General features: G+C 46.8%; 1 long non-coding RNA gene across 1 annotated transcript in view; it reads right to left on the bottom strand.

The window, feature by feature from the left end:
* The window catches only part of LOC110260960 (uncharacterized), a 189,727-nt gene that overhangs the window by 77,574 nt on the left and 99,934 nt on the right, over positions 1-12,219 (bottom strand). Inside the window, exons 4-5 of the long non-coding RNA XR_014805898.1 lie at positions 9,142-9,457; positions 7,655-8,164 (exon numbers count right to left, since the gene is read on the bottom strand). This is a non-coding gene — a long non-coding RNA (uncharacterized LOC110260960). The remainder of the gene's footprint in view (positions 1-7,654; positions 8,165-9,141; positions 9,458-12,219) is intronic.

Below are 12,219 nucleotides of genomic sequence, written 5' to 3'. Positions count from 1 at the left end.
CTTTCTTTTCCAAGGCTTCACCTTGACCTTTAAGGATAAGGGTACCATAGCCTAGACAGGACCAGACAGCACACTGCCTGCTGGTGACACCATGGGGCCAAGAACCCAGCCCTCCCCACTCCCAGTCTAGGGTCTTTGGTCTCTTCACTTGGCCTCTACATCCACATGGATCAGTTTTACGTGAGCTCTGAGTCCACAGTTGGCCACAATCATCCTCAGAGCTTCAGCTCCCCATCAAACCTAGACTCTTTTGCTCTGTTACTTCCCCAGTGCAGCCCACATGGATAAAACATAAACAATAGATACCTTCAACCCAACTGACATATGTTTGGGTGTTGCCGAGAACTTTTCATTCCATGGAAATCCTATCCAGAAGCCAACTGGATAAAAAGATCAAAGTAAAATACTCTGGTTCAATCAGGATTATGGTTTCCCTAGGTCAGTGTGTTTACTCACACATTTCCACTTATGAGGGGGAGAAGTTCCCTTGTGGCGCAGAGGGTGGTATGGGTTTGATCCCTGGCCTGGGAACTTGCACATAGTGTGGGTGTGGCAAAAAAACAGTCTCTCCTGTCATGAGAGGTTCTGAGGAAACCCCTAAGGTCCTGTGGAGGACATTCAGAAAACTATCATCCCAAGTCATATAATTTTTGCTTAAATGGAAATGCACCGGAAGAATGTAGAAAATTCATTTGCCTAATTCCTTTACATTGTATATCTAAGCTGTGTATGGTTTTTCTTTAAAAAGCTCTGGTTTCATAAAAAAGTTTCATTTCCTATGGGTTGGGTCCTAACAAGTTTCCTGTCTGGAAGGTGTCATTTTCTTTCCCTCAGGAAAGATATCAAGATTAGTCAGGAGGACTTGATGTGAAAGCCTACATTGATCAGAGCCATGAAAGTCAGTCAAACATATTACCATTCTCTGGCATTTAGATTAAGTCAAAAAGAAGAATGGCTTCAGGTATTGCTGGATCAAGGGCTTAGATTAAGTCATCAGGTTTATCACATCTGCTATCTTGCTCTCAATGTCCTATTCCCTCTGTGTGCTCACGATACTACAGATAGACATATTTCTCTCATGCAGCCAGAGAAGAGATCCAGCTGCAGTCAGGTTTAGTAACTCTTGCAAAAGGATAATTTTTGTTTTTTTGTTTTGTTTTGTTTTTAATTCAGTAGATTTCTATCAGTCTATTCTAATAGACCCTGTCTGTTGGACACTCATTGTTTGTTCCTTCAGATTCATTCTCTATTTTTTCCACCTATAACTCACTTCAGCCAGGTTCCCTTGTCCTCTGCTTTCCAACTGGGGACCATATCCCTTTCTTAGGACTGTAGTGACACAGCACCACAAACTGAGTGGCTGAAAACAAGATAAGTTTATTGTAGCACAGTTCTGGTGAAGTCCAAAGTCAAGGTGTCATCAGGGGCTTGTTACCTCTGAAATCTACACAGAAGAACCCATTCTTGCCTCTTCCAGCACCTGGTGCTTGTTAGCAACCTTCAGCTCGAAGATATATTATTTCAATCTCTGCCTCCATCACTGCCTGACCAGCTTCTCCCTGGGTCTGTCTGTCTCTGTCTTCCCTATTTTTATAAGGACACCAGCCATATTGGCTTAAGGGCCCACCCTACTCCAGAGTTCCTTTATCCTAACAATTTACAACCTCAATGACTCTATTTCCAAAGAAGGTCACATTCTGAGGTATTGGGGGTTAAAACTTTAACATATCTTTTGGGGGACATGATTCAACCCATAGAAGAAGCGTTGCCAGCAAAGAGAAGGGGATAGAGAGAGAGGTGGGGTATTTATTTCCCCAGGGTTGGAAGGATGTATGCTTGCCTGTTCCTCTACTGAAGGCCTGACCTTGGTAAAGCAGGCCAGCCCCCATCAGGGCTCTGTCCCACGGCTTCCAGGATGCTGGGACTTCCTCTCTTTGCCCTTCAGGTCTAGGGGTGCCAGCAGCTTTCTAGTTCTCTGCCCTTTGTCTTCCCTTATTGGTTCCCTCTCCTTTGACTCCCTGTGGTGGTCCTGTCTATACCCTCTCCACGTGCCAGAAGGTAGAGCTGAACACACGTTACATGTCACTGTCACGGCTTCACAGAGCAGTGTGTGGATGGAAACCACTTGGGGATACTGTTAACATGTGGAATATGGGGTAGGTTTGGGGCATTGTGGGGCCTGAGATTCTCCATTTCTTTTCTTTTCTTTTTTTTTTTTTTTTGCTTTTTGCTTTTTAGGGCTGCACCCACAGCATATGGAAGTTCCCAGGCTAGGGATCCACTGGGAGCTGTAGCCGCTGGCCTGCACCACAGCTCATGCAATGCCAGATCCTTAACCCACTGAGCAGGGTCAGGGATCAAACCTGTGTCCTCATGGATACTAGTAGGGTTTGTTAACACTGAGCCATGATGGGAACTCCAGATTCTGCATTTCTAACGAGCTCCCCGGGGGGCGAGGCGGGCACTGTCAGACTGTCCAGGAAACGGCATCAGCCTAACACCTGGAATTCACAGCAGGGAAGAGAGGAGTCACGCATAGCACAGGCTGGACCACGTATAGCCCAGGCTGGACATGAGCAAGAGTGTGGTGAAGTTAGGAAAACTACATCCTGTAGAATGTCCAGAGGCAGAGGCCCTGCCAGACCCTGACTTCAGAACAGTAAATATTGTGGGAGGTGGGGCTGGCACCACTTTTGGGTGGGGAAGTAAGAACTTTAAAAAAAATCACCTTTCTTTGCTTCCTCTAACATCTTTTCATTATTGTCTTACCCACAGAATATTACCTTTTAGAAAGAGACATATGTGACCTTAAAAAATAGCACTTAGTCCTCTATGGCCACCCTGGCCATGCTCGAGGACTGGTCTCCCCTAGGACCTCTGAGACTGTGGCCGAGGGTGGGTGATAGAGTCAAGCTCTCTTTTCAGGCTCACTGGGCTGTTTGCAAACACAGGAGGCCGGGGAGGTTCATCTTTTGGGGCCCCAGCTGCTCTTTTTATTTTTTTTAATTTTAGTTTTTTTGACCATGCTCAAGGCAGGTGAATGTTCCCAAGCCAAGGATCAAACCCATGCCACACAGACACCCAGGCCGCTGTGGTGACAACCACTGCACCGCAGAGGAACTTGCTCAGCTGCTCCTTTTGTATTTCTGCCCTTGGAAAGATGTGACAGCCTGTCCCAATGTCAATGGACTCCTCTCTCAGAAGAGCCCATTTTATTTATTTATTTATTTATTTATTTATTTATTTATCTTTTGTCTTTCTAGGGCCGTTCCTGCAGCACATGGAGGTTCCCAGGCTAAGGGTCAAATCGGAGCTGTAGCTGCTGACCTACACCACAGCTCACAGCAGCACCAGATCCTTAACCCACTGAGCAAGGCCAGGGATCGAACCCACAACCTCATGGTTCCTAGTTGGATCCTTTCCCCTGCGCCACAACGGGAACTCCAGAAGGGCCCATGTTAATTGCATCTCATCTCCTTGTGGTTTAAAACATGGCTGCTCTAGGGCTGGGCCATGGACTGGTCCTCACTCAGCCATGCAAAAGGAGATAAGCCTAGAAATTAAGAGAAGAGGAAACATTGAGACATTTTTTTCCCCAGCAATTTGACTTTACTACAACATCCAAAGAAAGAAAAAAAAAAAGATGTGATGAGAAAAGAAATTCTTTCTGCAGTGGGCTGGAAACAAAAGCAAACAGCTTGATCTTTCTCAGTGTCTTTGGGAAGCACCTGCTAGAAGACCTTATCCCAAGGGAGGGCATTGTGGGCCGTCCCTGGGTCAGAGGAACTTCTAAGAGCCCAGGACCTCCCTTTCCTTGGCCTCTCCAGCTGGGGGGTGTAGGGGGTCGTTCACTCTGGCCTCCCCGTGAGGACAGGCTGCTGAAGAGGGGCAGGGGCTATGTACACATCACCATCACTGCAGCTCTCCAATTCCACAGCAAATCAAAGAGGCACAGGATTCAGACACAGTGGGCACTGATGGTGAGAACACACACCAAAGAGGAGGTGTTTCCATAGAAAGTCCACCAAAGAAGAGCCCCGTTGGTTGTCCTCGTACGCAGGGAAACCAGACGGCTCACCTCCCACCCCAGAGCCTACCCCCCTTCTCTTTCTCATTTTCATCCTTTCCTTCCCTCTCCCTTTTCTCCTTTCCATTCCTTTGCCTTTTTTCCTTAAAGCCTCGTGTGAAAGACCGCCCCTTGGAAGGTTTCATATACGAGAAATTACTATTTTTATGCACTCCCCCTTAGGGTACGCTTCGGCACAATCCATACTTTTGTGGGCATTTTTTTCCCCCTACAATATGTTTGTAGCCAGAATATGGAACCAGCTTCAAGAAAATTAAACAGAACAAGAGAAGCCATGGGCCCCACAATGAAAGAAAACACTCCAAGTAGCAATAGGAACCCAACAGGACAGTACACTGTGCCAAGAGAAAAATGTGCAGCCGGAAAATTTGCCAAGTGTCCCTGATTTGTAACGATTTTTTTTCCATATTTAGGTAAATTAATGTAATTATTTAATGCCTCCTGCGAAGGTAATAGGATTGTGCGTGGGCCCTTTCAACATATGGTGCTGGCTGGCATCAAAATCCTCTTTGAACGAGGGAAAAGGGGGGGTATATCAAAGCTCAGATCTCATTTGCCAGTTTTAATGCTGGAGGTCCGCCTGGCTCTCGGCCAGCTTCGGGGGAGCGGGGGATGTGGTGAGAACACGGGGCAACTGATTCAGGGCCTTTCCCAGGCAGATGGGGACAACAGGCACCCCTAGCATTCCCTGCTCAGCAGCCCTGCTTATTCATTTGGGGAAGACTTGGGACCCACATCCATGCCATCTCTTCTCCAAGATTTCCAAAAGTTACTGAGAGGGGAGGAGGCGGAGTCCCTTCACTTTCTCTTAAGTCACCTCATCTCTAAGGATGTCACCGTGTCTAATCCTCAGAACCTATAAGCCAGGGGCTCCTTGGAAGGTTGGGCCCAGGGCTCTAGGTTTTCCCCACGTGGCAATCTCATCTACTTAAAACTCTTCGTAGCAGATGGCAAATCCACTTAGACCCTAAATTGGGATTATCTTTTAGAAGACAGCATCTATTATGTGAGACCAAAGGCCTTCGCCCATTGCTCGAACGATAATAAAACAAGAACATTTAATTTTTTTTAAAAAGCAGAGTGCTTAATTTACACACTAAAGAGTACAAGATATATTGCCTCTTCCGCACAAGGTTTATAATCTCAGAGGAAATATGGGATCAACACACATAAATTTAATGAGAAACAGGGGGAGCCGTGATGAATGGGGTGGTGTGGGCCCCTTTCTCCAGACCATAGAAAGTTTGGGGGGAAAGATGTGATTCCCTCACCAAACTTGTATCTGACTTGGCAGAGTGGGCAGGGCTCGCTTCAGCAGATAGAAAGAAGAGGTGTGTTTCAGTTTATTTATGCAACATTGGGGCAGCTCGATTAAAACTGTGAGCTTGGGAGTTCGTGAGCAGTGGAGTGGAGCACACCTTATGGGAAGGAGGGGAAAATGAGGTCGAAGAGAAGTCTTGGAGGACTGTAAAAGTGAGTTTTCCAAGGACTTAAAGAAAAAACACCGTTATGTGTTCCAGGATTGCTAATACCTTATCCATCTATGACAATTAATTTTCTCCTTATGACATCACTATGCCCCTTCCAGGAGAATTCCTACTTCTCTCTAAGGGTAAGCAATTGATGTATTTGTGAGTCTAGCAGGGATTGAAGGAATGGGCCTCCTTTGGTCATCCTTGGCCCCCAGTGAAGGCCAAGGGAAAGCTTTCCTGCTGGGCTGGAAGAGGAGGGCCCTGATGTCTGTGGAAGTGACCGGGCAGACCAGTTCCATGTTTATCTCAGATGCTGTGATGGCTGAGAGCCAGCAAAGCTGGACTGTGGTGTTTATAGATCCAGGCTCTGAGCTGAGAGCTACGTTTCTCAAACTGTAAATCTGAAGCCTAGGCTAAGACATCAAGGGCACGCATTTAGGCCTCAAGGAAAAGCCAAAGACATTAGACCGTCCCTCTGTTCCTTCCAGTCAAATTCTAGACTGTACATATGTACCAGAGTGAGGTCCAATGCTTTCCTGCCATATGACACCCTTCCCACTATTTTGCCCTGAACAGTCCAATAGAGTGTGGAAGGGAAAGGACAACGCATTATGAAGAACCAAGCATGAGGAGGAAACACGTGTCTGTGCTGAGGAGAAATGGTATGAGGGCATGTTAAGCAAGACCCAGGAGCTAATAGTTCTTGACAAATAAGTACTTAATGAATATTAACTGAATGAATAAATGAATGAATGAATGGACGAATGGAATTTTAAGAGTCCTGGGTTCCCGGCTTGAGCTTATCTTAAACATTTTGTGGTGTCGAGTCATATTCCTTCTAGGATTCTCTCTTCATCTGTGAAATGGGTAAATTCCCCTCTACTTTCTTTACTTGAACAATGATCAAATGAAATGATGGGTACAGGAGTCCTGCTCCTGGAGCTGGTGCTGGGAAGGAAAGGGATGGCCACCAACATGGATCTTCCTAATTGGCGTTAGCTCGTCTCCAAGTGGTGACTCCAGGACCCAGGCTCCTTCCACATTGTGGCTCTGTCATCCCTTCTGTCATTTCTCACTGCTGTCCACACAGATTCCTGGGGGGACTCTAGGGAAATATCTGTCTAGCTATGATATTTAAGACATTAGTGATATTCTGAACAATAGGGTGAGTTTTTTCCCTCACCTCCCGACCCTGGGTCTCCAAGCAGATCTGAACCGTTTAGATTGCTTTCTCAATGCAGGCAAAGTGAAGTACAGAGGTGAGAGATTATCAGGGAATACGGATGGACCCTGGGATGGCCACTACAAGGTCATCAGCAACCTTCATACCTTCAAGGGTTTTGTTTTTTGTTTGTTTGTTTTTTCTTTTTAGAGCTGCCCCCGCAGCTTATGCAGGTTCCCAGGTTAGGGGTCAAATCAGAGCTCTAGCCACAGCCACAGCAACACAAGATCTGAATCGTGTCTGCGACCTACATCATAGCTCAGGGCAACACCAGATCCTTAACCCACTGAGCGAGCCCAGAGTTTGAACCGACAACCTCATGGTTCCTAGTTGGATTCGTTCTGCTGTGCCACAAAAGAATTCCAAATACCCTGAGTTGAATTATCCTGATAATTGTCTCAATGCCCCGTTCCCCAAGCTTCTGGGGTAGCTCTGTGGCCTAAAGATGGTTATACGTATAGAGAAATAGATCTTTCTAAAACATCTCTCCTTCCTTCCTTCCTTCAACAACGTTGAACTGCAATATGATAAGTGATAGATGTTAAACCTTCAGCTCAAGAAACTTACAATCATGCTAGTATAGCAAAGAGATATTCTGAATCCCAAATTCAATCATTTGGTAAAAACAGCCTTGTTAAGAGGGTTTCTGAAACCACATAAAGACTGACAAAAACACTATCATCAAGCAACAATATTTCCATTGGGCATGGCAGGGATGGGAGCAACATACTTGCTACATATTCATGAATGTGAAGAAAAAGTACTAGTCCCAATTCTAGGGCTGAGTGTCACACTATCAGCTAATACTAGCTACCCTAAAAAAATTCCCCAGTATATCAACTTAAACAAAATAGAAGTTGATTTCTCACTCACCTAATGTCCAACATGGATCCTTCTAATTGGTGTTAGCTCGTCTCCAAGTAGAGACTCCAGGACCCAGGCTCCTTCCACATTGTGGCTCTGTCATCCCTTCTGTGATTTCTCGGTGACGTGCTCTTCTGCAGGAAGCCAGTGGAAGGGAAAAGGGGGCTGGTGCAGGCACTTGCTTCCCAAGTTCATTGGTCTAAAAGAGTCACAGGACTTCCAGTCCAGTCCTGTCGGTGATATTTCATGATCCCATCTAGATGCAAGGGAGGCAGGCCAGTGCAGCCATGGATGAGAAGTGGCTTCCTCACAAGTCCACAGCACTTTGGTTGGACACGGAGTCGATGCTCCAAACAACATCTCCACTTCTTTTAATCAAGCCCTGCTTGAGCTCATTTTCTCCTTCCCGGCGATAAGCCTGACTCCCTGGAGAAAGTCTAATCCGTATCTCTACACATAGGAACTATCCTTACCTCGTTTTCAAGTAAAGACAGTCACTTCTGATTCCTTTCCACCTTGCTGCAAAAGAGCAAAAACCCAGACAGATCAGACCATTTCTCATGTGGGGCTCTGCCAGGTGTTGTCAGGAGGGGTTATTTAAGGAAAACCATCCAACAGGGTGTGCAGCCATAAAGCTTTCCGAGACGTCGCCCCAGGGGGAGTACAGGGACTTGGCTTTCTCCTCACCAAGCTGCTCCTGAGACTCAGCCTTTATAGCCCAATGTTTGAAGCCCTGGGACTGCTTACATAAACACACTCTTCTAACAGCGTCTGGCAGCCTGACATAAAATTAATTTTACTGTATCTTGCAAGCCATATAGAGCCTTTATTGTAGAGGGCTGCATTAGATCTTTTCATAAAGACTAGCAGATAATTTTATCTAATTTCATTGACTGTGGTTAAACAGCATTGCTTTTTTTTTTCTTTTTAATTTAACCCCTTTTGTTGCTATTTACAAGGTCCCTCCCTGGAAGGAACACAGGAGGAAACTCAGAGGCTTTCCTACTGATTTCTCTGGAGTCTCTCTCATTGCTAGCTGACTCCAGCTTTCCCTGGAGTAAGACGAGTAAGGATAAAATCAGCATCTGCACCCTCCCTGCACGGATGCACCATGGTCAAAGCCAGGAGATGCCCCCTGTTGGATATGTGCCTTTCCCCACACTCAATTCCCTTCTAGTCCTCACTCTGAGGAGGAGATGGAAAGACTCAGTGCAAAGAGTAAGATAGTGCGTTTACATCCGTGCTCACTTTTTATTTGCTGGGTGACCTTGGGCAAGTGACAACCTCTCTGAGTCTCATTCTATTCATTTGCTAAATGGGAGTAAAAAAAATCCCTTCTTTTTGTGTTGTTATGAGGTTTACATGGGAAAACCTAGCAAGTACTTGTGGAGCATCAAAGGCTCTGGTCTTGGTTAGGGTATAGTGATGTTACTTCCTATAGGAAACACCCCCAAATTTCTGTGCCTAAAAACCATTTACATTTATTGATCACCTACTCCAAGTCCAGTGGGGCTGTTTCTGGCAGGACCGCTCTCCAGAATGATGGTCTTCTAGAGGGTGACTTGAGGACTCGGGCTTTTTCCACCCCACGACTGTCCCAGGCCATCATCTATGGCCTTGGCGAACTTGGCTTCTCATCCCACAGCTGTGGGGAAGAAAAGGGGTTGGGAGCATCTACAGAGGGTTCTCTGGCCAGATCTGGAGGTGATGTGTATGTCACTTCTGCCTATATTCCATTGGCTGCAATCTGCCACATGCTCCCATCTAGATGTCACGGGTGGAGGTGGGGATTTGGGAAGTGTCCTTGATGGTCTGGAAGAAAGGACAATAGAATACAAGTAAATGCCAGTGGCCTCTGTAACAGGTATCAATAAGGGCGAATGCCCATGTCCCTCTACCTCCAGACTCCCTTCTCTGCCTGAGTCAGGTTGCCGGCTCTGATGGCTCCTCGGGCCCCTCAGCTGCTTCTGCCTTGCTCCCTCTTGGTCTGTGCCCCACGGGCTGGGTCCTCCCTCCTCTTTCAGACTGGCACAAACTCTGCTTCCTGGTAAGGGGGCCCTGGCTCTCTGTGTGGTCCCTGAGGAGCCAGATGAAATAAGCTGGAATTGTTCAATTCCGGCCAGTGGGAGATGGGAGAAAGAGCTGGGCAGAAAACCCCCCTTTGTTCTCCCTCTCAGGGACCGCCCCAGCACGCAGTCCCTCCATGCAGCCTGGGGAAGCCTGCTCTGTCACTGAGTCACAGGACAGAGTCGCGGTCTGTGCACCAGAGCTGAAGACCACAGCGCCTCACTCCTCCTCCGCCCCTCCCCCTCACTGTTCTGGGCTTGTACGTCCCCAATAGAGCGTCACGATCCTTGCCATAGACCATTTTATAGATGATCGGGGCTAAGATGCCATCTTTTTATTATTGTCTATTCTGTGATTCACTCCCCCCAACCCCCAGTGTCTTGTTCTGAGGACACTGGCCTTCAGGATCCTCTAAGGAAGCGCACTGCCTGCTCTCCTCTGTCTCCAGGCTTTTGCCTATGCCTTCCTTCTGCTCAAGGCCCTCTCCACTCTGGAATTGGGTTTCCTTCACTCCATCAGCTCAGGCTCGACCTGACCCTGAGCGCTGCTTCCTTAGGCAGGGACTGCCTCTCCATGTGCAAATGCCATTAGGGCCCCTGGTTGCATTTTTTTTTTTGTTTGTTTGTTTGTTTTGTTTTGTTTGGTTTGGTTTGGTTTTTTTGTCTTTTCTAGGGATGCTCCCATGGCATATGGAGGTTCCCAGGCTAGGGGTCTAATCAGAGCTGTAGCCACCGGCCTACACCACAGCCACAGCAACGCCAGATCTGAGCCACATCTGTGACCTACACCACAGCTCGTGGCAACGCCAGATCCTTAACCCACTGAGTGAGGCCAGGGATCGAACCCACAACCTCATGGTTCCTAGTTGGATTTGTTAACCACTGAGCCACGACAGGAACTCCCTGGTCGCACTTTTGTTAACACCCTGTATTTTACCTTGAGGGCCCCCATCACGGTCTCAAATGATACATTCGTGGGATGCTTTGAATGATATGTTTTCTCTTCTAGACATTAAGCTCTAAGATGTGGAAAATGACATTATTCTGTCTTCAAGTCCACTCTGCTCCTAGCCCCGAATTTAGTTTCTAGCGTGAGAAACATTCGTTGAGCATCTACGGCTTCCTCTCTCCAGGACCCCTGTTCTCCTCCAGCCCACGGTGAGACAGCACAGGGGAAAACTACGGGCCTCCGGGTATGTCTGCAGCTGTGATGAGACACCAGTTAATTAACAGAGAGGAAGAATTTACCTTTATATGCTGCTCTCTTAGAAGTATCTGCCCTTTAAGCCTGATTCTGGGGCATTTGGGGGCCAGATCAGAAAGGCTCTCAGAGAGGCAACATGTGTAATATCTCCTTTCTCTGCCTTAGAGGGAAGGACATGATTGTGATAAGCATGTCTGACCACAGACATGATTTGCTCTTTAGGGGCAGTGTGTGTGTGTGTGTGTGTGTGTGTGTGTGTGTGTGTGTATACCACAGTTCTTATCAATTCAAAATAGGAATCTTCATGTTGGGGAATTGGACAACACCCAAAGTATTGGAGTCCTTAAGAGGAGGGAGGCGATGCGGATAGCATCTTCCATTTGGATTCCAAAGACATTCACAAGGTGCTTGGTTGCTCAGCTCCTCCCTGTACCTGGCAGCGCTTGCTCCAGGTGAGTTTGCAGTCATTATCCTTAGGCTAGAGCTAAATGGGGGCCAGAAAGGAGAAAGGACCCCTCAAAGTCCCACAACCTGGAAGTGTTGAAACTGGATTGGGAGTGGAGGAGACCCCCCCCCTCGACCTGCGTCTTTCCTGTTGTATTGTCAGAGAGCACTGAGACCCCGGGGTCCCAGTCAGACCCCGGAGCCACGATGTGGCCTGAGGCTCAGTACCTTCCAACAGCTGGCCCAAGTTTCCAGCAACTTCTTCCAACACTGGCTGCTCCTCCAGGGCAGAACATCCATCCTATGAGACGTCCTAGTACTGCCAGGTTATCTTGTTGGCAGCTGGGTGCTTAATAGCCAGCACATACTGGGAACATAGTAGGTGACTTAAATTATTTCCTTTGCTCAGAAATTGTTTTATTACAGAGTTTTGTTTGCGTGTATAGATAGTGCCTATATTTCAGAACTCTGGGACGGGTTTCCAGTATGTAGGGGTAAGACAGGCTGCAAGGATGTGCAGTAGTACAACACAGGGCATATAGCCGTATTTGGTAATAACGTTAGCCAGGTGAAACCTTTAAAAATTGTACAAAATATGTTTTGAAAAGACAAAATATTTTTGAGTAAATATAAGTGATGCTACTGTTCTGTTTCTGTCCACTCCTCTTACCTCCTTACTTAGGAGACCCTGCGTATGTGGACTGTCTCCATATAATTAAACACTTAGAGGTATAACAACAACAACAACAAGTATAAATCATATTTTTAGAGCATCAGCTATGCTCTGAACCTCTGCTGAATATTTTATGGTTATTTATTGGCCCCCAGTTGCCTAGTAAGGTAGATAAGTGACAGTGATT

This window comes from Sus scrofa, chromosome 6 (genome assembly GCF_054392235.1).
Source record: "Sus scrofa isolate SSC_HxYL_T2T_F1_AM1 chromosome 6, Sscrofa_HxYL_maternal_Yorkshire_Landrace_v2.0, whole genome shotgun sequence".
Lineage (NCBI taxonomy): Eukaryota > Metazoa > Chordata > Mammalia > Artiodactyla > Suidae > Sus > Sus scrofa.
This window is presented reverse-complemented; position numbering and strand designations above follow the sequence as displayed.